Below are 13,645 nucleotides of genomic sequence, written 5' to 3'. Positions count from 1 at the left end.
CTTGGGATTTTTTCTCTCTGCAACTCCAGAGTGACCATTAGGTGTCATTAGTGAGCACACAGGTACAGCTCTGCTGCTTAAACAGCTTAACAACAGCCCTTCAAGGCTGACTTCACCAAATTATTTGCTGATTGCAATTACAACACAATGGGCACCTCTGTTTCTTCCTTCCACTTCTGTTCCACTGTGGAGAATGAAGATAACCACAAGTGAAAATAATTTACTAGAGTGTTTCATTACAGATGAATTTTCCATGATCAGAAAAAAGAAGTGAGCTTTGGTTTTAAACCTCAGGTTTTTTTAAAGTCATCCCAACTTTCTCATTACAAGTAGATTGCTGAAAATTATACAAAGGTTTTGTATGTGATTATCCAAGTCAGGTGATTCAGGCATATATTGGCTTGGATCTGTGTCTGTTGTGGAAAGAAGAAAGGAAGGTGATTGTAAGCTGCTTTGAGACTCCCAAGGGCAGAGAAAAGCAAAGTAAAAAACCTCTTCCTCCTCTTCTTCTTATGAATTTAGTTATTTCATCTGTCATTCGTGACTTAAATGAACTTCCTTACAAGGTTACATGACTAACACAAGACTCTAGCTATACTATCCTCACCATAATTACAGCTTTGTGAATCTCTTTTGGGACTTCTGCTTGGGGAAAGTTCTGTTTCTGCCTAAGAAAATTCCCTTTGGCTCCCTTGAGTGGAGGGCACAACTTTTATCTCATCCAGGTAGCACTATTACCCCTTAAGGGAAATGTTTTAAAATTGTGTTTAATTTCTCAGGCGTCCTTTGCCTGTAGGGTTCAATCCTTGAGGGCTTTGATTGCCGGCTGCCAATTGCCACACGCTTTAAATTCCCTTTGAATTCACTCTTCAGAACTGAAAATTGTCTGCCCTCGAGAAGGGTTGAAATATTCATGCTGAGCAATAAACGTAAATGTTTAAAAAATTGATTTAGGTAAAAAACTAATTGCTACTTTGAGAATAATTAATGTGTCATTTTAGAATCTGCATATAACCTGCCGCTGTTAATTATGCATACATTAAATTACAAAGTTGTTTGTAGGTGTTTGGAATGAGGTAAGATTCCCAAAGATTCACTCCCTGGTTGTGAAACAGTCATTCGAAAGCAGTGGTAACATAAAAAGGATTTGTCTCGGGTTGCATTTAAATCCTTTTCGACCGCTTAAGCTGTGACCTCAGTAGATGGCCTGTCTTGCTTTATGACACCTGTAGCAGTTTACTTATTGACATGACTTTATGAGGCACATAAAAACACTTCGATGCATACCGTTGTCCGTGAAATAAACTGGAGCAGCGATTCTTTCTGCTTCAACAGAGGTGAGAACCTACTGAATCCAAGACTGCTTCTTTTGCTGTGGTTTGTGTGCAAAAATATTGTGGGTCTGTCACTTATCCACTTGGCGCTCACTTACCTAGTTGCATTAGCACTAAGTGAGATCAATGCTGATTATGTGTCATTGCACTGGCATACCTGAAACTGTCTTGATTTCTGGCATCAGATGTTCTGTGTGGATTCCCGCTGTGTGTGGAAATGGCATAGGAAGAAAATGAAGCTGCAGAATGTGAATTGATGCAACTTGGAGCTGGAGCTGTATAAAAATGTCATGAAAATACAGCCTTGAAAAGCACTTGGGGAGGCTCTGATGGTCCAACTGTGTAAGGAAAAGAGAGAATCCATTTTGTATAAGTGGAAGCTTCCTTTCAGAAACATGGGGAGAAGTGAAAATCCTCCAGCATTTGACAATAGATAATATCTAAGTTTATATGCTCTATTTTTCTTCCTAGTGGAGCCCAAAGTGACTTACAACATTGTTTTATCCTCCTCCATTTTACCCTGTCACAGTGGCCCAAGGTCACCCCATGAGTGTCCATGATAGAGTGTGGATTCAGACTAGAGTCTCCCAGAGCCTAGCCTCACAGTTGAGCCACTGGCTTGTACAACACAATGAATAGTATATTTGTAAACCTATATTTGCTGCTTTCTGGAGTATATTTTTTACTTTCTAGAGCAGGTGCTTTCAACCAGGGTTTTGCAAAGCCTGGGGGTTCTTGACGTCCCTGGAAAGGTTTCCTTTTTAAAATTTGTTAAATATTTATTGGGTGATATGACCATAGATAGTCATGTTGACCCAACTCTCCCTCTCAAAATGGCCAGTGATGGGCCTGGGGAGGATGTGAATGGGAGGGGCCCTGCCTGGGCATATGCACAGCTATGCTTCTTAACCATATTCTGCATGACTGTGCCACTTCTGGAGTTTCCTGAAACCTGAATATTGTTTTGTGTAAAAAGTTGAGAAAGGCTGTTCTAGATTGTGGATGTCCCAAACACTTCTAAAAATGCACTTCAAAAAAGATATATATCTTGAGTTTATGATTATGCAAGAGTGATGAGAAGGATATGCAGTTATCCTGGATGCTCTTTTCCCTGAGTCATTTTTCCATGAAAATGTCCAGGATGCTACGAGGGAGCGGCTGGGGCCAGAGAAGGCTTTTTGCGGCGGCGGGGGGCAGCGGGCGGAGGACTCACCATGCGGCCATCCTTCTGTGTCTGCACAGTGACTCCCTGGTCGGGCCAAGCAGCCAATGGGGAGCCACACTTTGCACAGCTCCCCATTGGCCGCTTGGCCCTGGATGGGCCCTCTGAGTGTTTATCCCCGACAGAGCCCGCCTTTTCTCCTCCCACGTTGCCCTTACCCTTTTATTTAATACCGCGGGAGCGGTTACAGATATTTGCTTTCGAATGGGAAAGGGTAAAGGCCAGAATGGCTTGGAAAGGGCCGGAACAGGCATTAAACAAACAAGAGTACCACAAACAAATATGAGATGTATTACAGACACTCAAGAACAATATTTTAGAAATGAAAAGGCAGAAATTCCGCACCTTTATTAATCCTTACCAGGCCAAAAAGCCTCCAGAACACAGGCTGGAACAGGCATTAAATAAATAAGGAAATCAGGATGAATTACAATTGGCTCTTTATAAGGCTAAACAAACCCCTAGGTCCATTTTTTTAATTCCCCAAAATAAAACCAATACTACAGAAAATGGTTGTTGTATTTGTTGAAAATGACTCTGGGTGATATCTCCTGACTTGAGATTCTCTTCACCATAGAGTTAGTGAGACAGATAAGAACACTGACCATTCACATTCTGATTTTACTGACCTGTCCCTAGAGGAAAACTTCCTGTTTCCTTTCTTCTTTTCTCCTTCATTGCTCTAGCCTGCAACATGATAGATGCAGAGGTGTCTCAAGCATCTCTCTCCATCTAGCTATTTAGATTATAATAGGAATCTTCTCTTTACCTATAAGTATGTAGAATTATAACGGCAGAAAGTGAAGAGGAACTAAAGAGCCTGTTGATGCAGGTGAAGGAGGAGAGTGCAAAAGTTGGCTTGAAACTAAACATCAAGAAAACGAAGATCATGACATCCAGCCCTCTCAATTCCTGGCAAATAGATGGGGAAGAAATGGAGATAGTGACAGATTTTATTTTCCTGGGCTTCAAGATCACTGCAGATGGGGACTGCAGCAAAGAAATTAAAAGACGCTTGCTCCTGGGGAGGAAAGCTATGGCAAATCTAGACAGCATCCTAAAAAGCAGAGACATCACCCTGCCAACAAAAGTGTGTTTAGTCAAGGCTATGGTATTTCCAGTTGCAATGTATGGCTGCGAAAGTTGGACCATAAGGAAGGCCAAGCGTCAAAGAATTGAGGCTTTTGAACTCTGGTGCTGGAGAAGACTCTTGCGAGTCCATTGGACTGCAAGGTGAACAAACCGGTCAGTCCTAAATGAGATCAGCCCTGCCTGCTCCCTAGAAGGCCAGATCCTGAAGATGAAACTGAAATACTTTGGCCACCTCATGAGAAGGAAGGACTCCCTGGAGAAGAGCCTAATGCTGGGAGGGATCAAAAGCAAAAGAAGAAGGGGACGACAGAGAATGAGGTGGCTGGATGGAGACACTGAAGCAGTAGGTGCAAACTTAAATGGACTCTGGGGAATGGTAGAGGACAGGAAGGCCTGGAGGACCTTGGTCCATGGGGTTGTGATGGGTCGGACTCAACTTCGCACCTAACAACAACAAATGTAGAATTAAGTTCCCTAATGAATAGTTACTACATTAGTTAAATGCAACCCTGGAGAATGTGCTTTCTTTTTTTTCTGACCACATGCATTTGCATGCTGTGCATACAAGGTACTCTGCTAACTTTTAGGATATTAAGACTTTAGTACAAGTTTACCAGAATTTAATATCCTTCAGTCTTCAACGTACAAGTAATACTACAGTAACATTAAGAATATCATTCTAACATTTCAAGATGTAATTCAAATCCTTTGTTTGCCTATAAATGAGTGAAAAACCTCAACGACATACTTGTTCACAGTTGATTTTTCCACATAGAAATAGCAATGAATACTTTAGATGGAAAAGGATTACCAAGCTTTTTTTCATTGCCAGCATTGCAAGGTCTGTCTATATGCTAAATGAATGTATAAGTTAGAGAGTTGCAATGATAAAAAAACTTTCTCCATCAATCAATACATTACATGTACAGCATCTGAGGCATATACTAGGCAAAAAGCCCGCTGCAGTTTAAAATGCAGTGGGCTCTAGTGGAGGAATGGTTGGGGGTGGATGGGAGGCAGCAGATGCGCGGGAGGGTGGCTCTGCAAGGTGTGGAGAGGCTCCCCCTCCCTGCTCCTTACCGTAGAGTAAGGGAGGGCCTCTTGTGGAAGGCTGTTGGGGAGAAGATGGGGGGGGGGAAATCCACTTCCAGTTTACACAGTACACAGAGTTAACTGTCAAGATAGGCTACCTGTGTGACATATCAACTAGTTATCTCCATTGTCTGCAGAATCAGCTTCTCCTGATATATTGTAAAACTGGAGGAATCCCATGCTTCAGCATTTCTCCATGGAAAAAAAATCTGTTTTCATCTAAAATGTTCCTTGTACATAGAAATCCAGAATACCACCAAAAAGGAAAATAAACAGCTTCTTTTGGTTGTAGTAGTTTTATAACTGTGGGGAATGTTTTTTGTGTACTGGGTGGAGGCATTCAAGATATCATTTAGCATCCTGAAGTCTAATACGTTCTAGCTGAGGAAAAATGGCATTATGTGATTCTACTACATGTACAGATGTGATGGCATTCATGGGTTCATCTCCTGAATGTTGCTGTCATTTTAAAGGGATTGAAAAATGGTTCCTGATCCTGATCTGGCTGTCATGGCATTTTTAAATCTCTTTAAAATGGAGGTGGAATCCATAAAATGAACACATGGACCTAAGGAATGTGCATGGCTAAAGAATGTACATTTGTTTAATAAATGATGAAAAAAATGAGCCAAAAATCCTAATTCTTTTAAAAAGACATTTTAAAAAAACCACACAATTGACATTCATTTTTGTATATACTAGTTTTAGGGAATATTTTTTTTCCATTTTAGGTGGGATTGTATTCCTTGTGGAAGAGATGTTACTTACAATAACAGTGTTCTGATCCTCTTTGGACTGACTATTCCAAATGAAATGGAGATAAACAAAGAGAAATTTAGGTTTAAATATAATAGGATTAACAAGTAGATTATGTTTATTTTTATAAAAGAGTAGATGGATGAGTGCATATTAGGGCGAATGCATGTTCAGAATAGAACACAGAAAGAATGCATATTAAGAATAGAACACAGGTGAATGCATATTAGGAATAGAACGCAAGAAGAAAAAGAACAGGGACAAATGTAGAGGATAAAATGTTGAATTATCATACACAAATTTATTAATGGAAATAACTATATATAGTAATTCCATAATGTAATTGATTTTGGTTGTGAAAATTAAGCAGGGTACATATGTCAATTGTTAGCAATGGTCATACATGTACAAGCAATGCTTTCATGCAGATCCCATTAATTTCAATGATTCAGAGAATTTCTTGATTGACAGAGTCTAATAATGTTATCTTCAGGATTATTTACACGGCTTTACCATTTTTTACCTTTACTCAGGTTGAAATACTAATTGAAATACATTACTATTTGAGCTTCTTGGTGGACTGAAGATCCAAACCCACCTCTTTGGAGTCTGACATTCTGGTCACTAGGTTAAACAAGAAGCATAAACTCAGGCCCTCCAACAAGTAACATGCAAGGATACTATAAAAAGTATGTAGATAATGTTATTATGTCTAACATAGAATAATATTTGGACCACACACATATATGTGAGTACAAAAGCACACTTGACTCTAGATTTCAAAAAGTATCATTTCCATTCTGGTGTAAAGAAAATTTTCAGTTATGGTCCTAACTTCATCATGAAGAATTAACACCCATAGTAAGCAAACATGTATAGTCCTCAAAATGCTTACCTTCTCTTTGTTGGATGAAATGAGTAGTATCCCAAATAACAGGTTCAACTTTTAACAAAAAGTTTTTTAAAAAGAATTGACAAATTGAGCTAATGGTTTCACAACAGAACCCATACCTGAGACTAATGGCCTACCTCATGACAGGAAAATCATCCTTGTGATTCCTTGGAAGAATGTAAAACACAGGAATCTTCTATATATATTTCTTAGGAAAGCAAGCAGTATCCATATATCCTAAAGACATAGCTTCCTGAACTATGATCTTAGTGATAAATTTAACCTCAGACGTAGGATCTTTATTGATTCATACCTTGGAGCTCATCTTATCTTCTAGATATTGCTGTGTTTATGCCTTTTGTAGAAGGTTGTACAGTTGTGGATATATTATTGCTGAATACTGGTACTGTTTTTCATCTTCTGTGATATAGCATATGTCCTTTTTGTGTAGTTTGTTTTAGATGATTTCTGTCATATGTAGCACACATTTTCACTTTTTGAAATACAGTGGGAATAGGAAAATGTGGGTCTTTTGTGGGTACAAATATGCCCTTGTGACACAAGTATTATCTCACGTTACTCAGGTTGTCAGCTTTGAATTGGGTTATACCTGGAGCCTTTGGGGATAGAATTGAGAGTGGGCAGGATTTGGGGCAGGGTGGGATCTTAGTGGAGTATAATTCTGTGGAGTCCATCTTCCAAAGCAGCCATTTTCTCCAGGTGAACTTATCTCTTTAGTCTGGAGATGAGCTATCATTCCAAGGGATCCCCATGTCCCACCTGGAGACTGGTATCCCTATATGTTAGATGTAATTATGTGATTATCTGTATATTTTATATTTCCAGCTCCATCACTAGCTCTTTTTCAGATGCTATGTCTGCATGTACTGGGAGGCTGGTAGCTATTCATATTGTGACTGCATTCCTCTGGCCTAGGCTGAACAAGGACACTTCATGTATTTTGTACATGTGTACAGTATTTTCTGGATTCAGGTTCACATCTACTGAAATTGTATCCATATACAAAATATACCTGGTGTCCAGATTCTGATAACTTGACCACATATATTGGGAGGAGAGTGCTTCCACTAGTAAGTGTTTGCCAGCTTCCCTGTATACATGGATATAATGTCTAAAAATGAATATTGTAAAGCAAGAAAACCCTGAAAGAGTACCTGTCACTGTTCCTTTTCAATCTATTGCAATCTAACTGTCTAGGTAGATTGCAAAGATGAGCAAGTCATGTTCCTTAGGAGTCTGGCACTCCATCCTCTAGTAAATGTTAGTATATATGTATATATTATTTACCTCCTCCCATAAGCCTGTTCTGAGCACCCTGAAGCCCAGCTCATCTCTCAGTGGAATTCTGTGTTTTCTGCACTGGGAACAGCAAGACATGAAAAAAGCATTGTCTGAAAGCCTTGACATAGGCTTCGCAGGGAGAAATACACAGAAATGGAAAACAACAACAACTACTTTCTTGTCTCGCAAGCAATTTGCTATGTGTACTGGAAGGCAGATTCTTGCAATTTCTTGTGTCAACAGAGAGGTTATTGATCTACAATTTGCTTTTCAGACATAAGATTCCTTAGGAAAAAAATAGTTTAATTAGACCCCCAGTGACATTGTTACCCATGTTTTATTTTTTTTTAAGGCCTTTGTATGCGGTGCTTCTGAAAGGCACAGTATTGATAGGAGTGCTGCGTTTGCCTAGATGCGGTAAAGGTAACAATTGTACAAGGAATTCTCCAGCTACGGTATGTGTCTACTATGATGACTCTGAGAATATAACAGTGGGCCAGGAGGGTATAAGGTCTTCTTGCTGACAGGACTTTTTGTCACGGAGGTGATTCTTCATCACGAAAAACAAAAATACTGAGTACCAACTCCTGTAGGTATAACCTAGCAAAAGTTAAGCACCTTCAAGTCTAATGTGGTGAGTTCAGTGGAAGAGTTAAAAAGGTGCTTAGCTCTTCATGTCCCTAGGATTTAGAAGTTAGAATTAAATGCATTAAAAAATACACAGAGCATAATCCTGATACATAGCAGAGGAGGAATCTAAGTCTAGTTCCCATACTGGGCCCTTCCAAGGGCAATCCCAGGCAATCTTTTGTAAACAAGCAGTGGAGAACTGCAGTACCCCCCCCCCCCCACACACACACACACAATCTTTTGTGAAGGTGCCCTTTCATTCTTTGCAAGTATGATGGTTTGGGGCATTTTGCTCAGGGCCCTCTAGGATTGGTCTCCTTGGTCCAATTCACGTGAAAGTGAATTCACGTGAAAGTCGGAGATTCTTTAGTGAACAGGCAGCACTAGTTCTGCTGCAATTATTATTATTATTATTATTATTATTATTATTATTATTATTATTATTATTATTATTATTATCCCGCCTCCCCCCGAAGGCTCGAGATGGCTCACATAAAATTCCATCCCCAATTGTCAGCCAGTCCTTATAACAGTAGGAAAAGGAAATGAATGCAGTCAGGTTTCTCTTTTCATGCTATTGGCCAACGGCCCTTCCACCTGATAGAAACCAGTTGAGCAGAGAGAAGTGTACTTGTACCAAGAGGCATCTGCTGAGGTCTGTAAAATTGAACTCTATGGCCCACTTCATTGAAACTTGGGGCTGGGGTTGGGTTCTTAGATTTGAGAGAAGACTATTACATGCAACTTTGGGGCCATTTATCTTTATAAACAGCTGCTCTGGACACTCAAATACACTGAAAATAATGGTCTGGATTTGAAATCCATATCCTATGTAAATTTAAGCAATCATGATAAAATCCCTTCTGAATTCTGGATCAAAAATAAGAACACAATTTTTTCCACAGTACACACTCCTAACGTTGCATTTGATAGTATCTGATTATGGTGGGATTTATGGGCTGATTTTTCAGATTGTCTTTATGTCACTATTATTGTAATGTTTTTTTGTTAGTTTCCTTGAATCTTTTGGGGATGTTGTGGTAGAAGGAGTCTCAAAGTGGTTTACAATTACCTTCCACTCTCCACAATAGACACTTTGTGGCCAATTCCGTACCAATGGTACCATTCCAGGCTGCTGCCGATGTATAACTGTGGAGTTGCATGCTCTGCAGCTTTCTGTTTCTCCCCAGGGGACACATTTCAGTGCTGGATATGCTGCAGTGCTAAAATGTGTCCCCCTGGGAAACACAGCAGTGGCAGAATGGTTCCAGTGCACCAGGGGGGGTTATTCTGCAGGAAGGTGGGATTGCGTGGAATGTAATCTCACCTTCCTGTGCAATTTTTAAAAATGCCCCAGTTTGCCTGGCAGTGCGGCAAAGCACTGTGAAGCCAACTGGGACATTTTTTGCTCCCTCTGGACTACCGTAGGGCATGGAGGAGCCAGGCTGGTTCTTCTCTGTCCATACAGGCCTGCCATGGGACAGGCCGTGTTGGCTCTTACAGTGAGCTGAGGGAACGCAGATTCTCCTGTGTTCCCTCAGCCTGGGGCAGCTGAGAACCCAATACGTGACAGGCCTCTGCCCAGTGGCTACATCATATGAAAGCGGGGATTAGCCTTGCTTCCATATGACCACCCTCTCAGCCTTTTCTACCTATGGAGAAGTGACCTGTGAGGTAGGTGAGGCTGAGCAAGCTCTGACAGGACTGCTCAGTTAGATCAATGCTATCAGGGCTGTGACAAGCCTAAGGTCATCCAGGTGGCTGCATGTGGAGGGTCAGTGAATCAAACCCAGCTCACCAGATTAGAAGCTGTTGCTCTTAGCCACTACAGATAGAGATAGAGAGAGAGAGAGAGAGAGAGAGAGAGAGAGAGAGAGAGAGAGAGAAAGGGGGGGGGGCTGAAGTGGCTTGCCATTACCTTCCTCTGAAGAATTTTCCTTGGTGGTTTCCCATTTATTTATTTATTTATTTATTATATTTATATACCACCCTCCCTGGAAGCTCATCCAAATACAGACCCTGCTTCCAAGATCTGATGATATGGTATATGTTATAATGGAATAAGGAAAGGCTCAAGACTCTTGTTGTGTTGCTGCTGATTTATCTGTGCTAACATCTATGCCTCCTCGTTGCAAATAACAAAGTCGTGTGGTAGATCTTCAAGTCAATTTTACTGAAGCAGACAACTGGGACTAAAATCGGATTTGGCCATCTCACTATAGAATTATATTTATATTGTATTTATATTGCCACAGTAACATCTGGGGAATGCAGATGACAGAATGTCTCCAGAGCTGTAGGAACACAGATGTAATAACCAGTTTCTTAATTAAATAGCTTAATGAGCATATGCCCAAGCCTAACAAAATGAATTGTGAATTGTAATGCAGAGTCAGTTGTAGCCACTACACCATCAAGGGTAGTATGAACATGTTTCTTGCTCTTTATTTATGCTTTGGTGATTTCTAGACTGCACCTCCCCGAAAGCAGGGCAGCTCACAACACATAATCACATTAAAACCATATTTAAAACCTTAAAAAAATTAAAATGTAACATTTTAACTGTTCCACTGCCCCTATGGTTTCTTCAGTCATTCTGTCTGGCAACCCTGCTGGACTACCCAGGCACAGAGGGAAATCAGTGTCAGAGATGGAAAAGGAAAAGACACAAAAAGGGAAGATCTCACAAATAAGCAACAAATCCATCTATGATGTGATGGATACTTATAAATGAGCCCTGTCCCACTGATAAAGCACATCTATCACTGATGCTTGGATTTTCTCATTTGAAGAATTTCCCAGTTCTATGTTATTACGTGAGGCACCCGTAGAAAAATTACAGTAATGTCTCTTCCAAATTAATTCTCCATCGGAAGAAGCCTGTCTCCCTTGAAGGAAGTATTAGCAGATGAGCTTAGTGGAAGGGAATTGTTGTTTCCAACTTGTAAAGAGCTGAATAAAAGCTGTTTTTTATGCCACACTTTTCATTAGCCAAAGAAAACCAAAGCAGTTGACAAACATCTTTCCCTTTGTCACCCTGGCCTATTATGCATGGCCGCTGAAACAGCGGCATGGAGAATGCAGAGGAGGAAGAAGTGAAGCAAACAGCTTATGCACGGGAAGGAACGCAACGGCGGCAAAACCCAGAGTATCCGATTATGCACGTGGCTACTCCGGAGGTGCTTCTGCTTGTGCCCTTGTCCCGGGAAGCTCCACTTTCTTCCGCATCTTGCTAACGCAGCTTTTTCAGCAGCATACGTTGACTCTGCTCCCGGTTGCCGCCTGCAGTGTACATAATTGGTGATTTTAGCTCCCGCCATTCCATCCCGAATGTGGACCTTCCACTCCGTGCATAATGGGTCCCTGAGAGACAGGTGGGGCTGAGAGAGACATAAGATAACTGCTATGTGAGAACAATTCTAAGAGAATGGTGACTAGTCACTAGTCCAAAGTTACTCAGCTGGCTTCATGTGAAGGAGAGGGGAATCAAATCCAGTTCTCTCCAGATTAGAGTCCATTGTTCTTCAACACTGCACTCTGCCTGAAACACAATGGGTATGATCCAGAATTTACATGTTCAGGGCATTTCTGTTGCTGGTTATGACCAGAAGAGTTCTGGAGTCTGGAGTCCCAATGCACTTGCTGATGCTAACAATGGAATAGTCATGTTACATATACATCATGTATATCATAATGACTACAGCATAAGATTTCCCCAGCCCACCCTCCTAATACAGCTCTGGGCAGGTGACAACATCATTAAAACAGTAATTGGGTTAAAAACACAGAGATTCTCTAATTTCCCTAACAAATTATATAACAGACCAACACAGGAGTCCTGTAAGGACTTGTGCTGCTGCATTTTGAACCAGCTGGAGTTTCTGGAGCAGCCTCAAGGGAAGCCCTGTGTAGAGCAAGTTGTAGAAGTCTAATCCATAGGTGACCTTGCATGGATCATTCTGGCTAGTTCCAAAATTGAGAGATAAGGGTGCAAGCTGCCATGCTAGGCATAGGTGGAAAAAGGCTTGGTGAGCTACCATCATGATTTGGGCCTCTATTGATGGGGAGGCAACCAAAATCATACCTAAGCTCTTAACAGAAGGCAGCAGTGCTAATTGGGCTCTGTCAAGTGCTGGGCGCTGTATAACCTGCCTCTCTATGTGCCAACTTAGCCAGAGGACCTCTGTCTTGGCTGGATTTAACTTCAGCTGCATAATCCAGTCTACTAGGGCCTCCAGGCACCTAGCCAGTCAATCTGGTGGTGCTGACAGATGGTTGTCCCTTAACAGTAATAAATGGGTGTCATCAGCATATGGGTGGCAACCCAGCCTGCAACTCTGGATCAGCTGGTCGAGGGGGCATACGTAGCATTAGGGAAAGTATGGTTCCCTGTGGGTCCCCACAATTGAGGGCCCTATATTGGGTCATACTTAACTGAAATTCCCCACCTTTGCGAATGATGGGTGTCATAATGCAGTTATTGTATGGCTTTTTTTCAGAACCTTTGTTAACTTGCATTTGTGGACTCTGATCGTGTTGGTGAGAGAATGTCGAATACCATCTGCCCACAAAGATGAAATAAAGAATGCAGACAATGCTAACAGAGAACTCTTCTTGAACATCTCATTTCTGGGAAAGTTTACAGTCAAGTGACACCTCCAAATATCCTATTGATTTATTGTCAGTCTGCCAGAAATCTTCCACAGGTAGGTCAGAAGAGGGAATTTATGGAGCATTTATGACTTGGATTGAAGAGGAGACAGAAATATTTATTTTCACACTGACAGATTAAGGTGTGGATATGAGTTTTTGTCACTGAATGTTGAATAGTGATATTTCATCAACTGTACTAAGTGATTATGGTTTTGCAGTTTCAGACATTCTAGCTACTATTCCATTAAAATGTGAGAGAAAAATCTGACAGTTATTCAGCTATTTTTCAGACCTTGCAATAATTCACAGTGGTGCTGGCTATACGCATATGAGCAGCAGACCCAGAAGGGTGCCACATGGGGAAGGTCTATGGTTCAGTAGTAGACCACATGCCTTGCACACAGAGCACCTACTTTGCATGTTCTGCCTTTTGTTTCTAGTCTGTTCTTTTCAGGAATCTCAGGTAGTAGTGGAAAGATGGACCATTGTCCTGTCTTGGGATAAAACTGTTTCATCTATTCAAAATACAATAGAACTGATGTTGAATCCACATTATTTTTCATTGTTGTTTTGCAGTACAATTGTCATGTCACGGAAACAACAGACAGTAGGATGCATGCTGCAGTATTTATTTTATTTATTATTTAATTTAATGTGACTATACAAAATAGC

The 13,645-nt window shown here is 40.9% G+C and overlaps 1 long non-coding RNA gene across 1 annotated transcript in view; it reads left to right on the top strand.

The window, feature by feature from the left end:
* Positions 1–13,645, top strand: part of LOC143842672 (uncharacterized) — a 206,769-nt gene that overhangs the window by 128,714 nt on the left and 64,410 nt on the right. The window contains exon 2 of the long non-coding RNA XR_013233272.1: positions 12,820–13,026. This is a non-coding gene — a long non-coding RNA (uncharacterized LOC143842672). The remainder of the gene's footprint in view (positions 1–12,819; positions 13,027–13,645) is intronic.

The sequence above is a fragment of the Paroedura picta genome, chromosome 8, assembly GCF_049243985.1.
Source record: "Paroedura picta isolate Pp20150507F chromosome 8, Ppicta_v3.0, whole genome shotgun sequence".
NCBI lineage: Eukaryota > Metazoa > Chordata > Lepidosauria > Squamata > Gekkonidae > Paroedura > Paroedura picta.
Note: the sequence above shows the minus strand (reverse complement) of the source record. Positions and strands in the feature narration are given on the sequence as shown.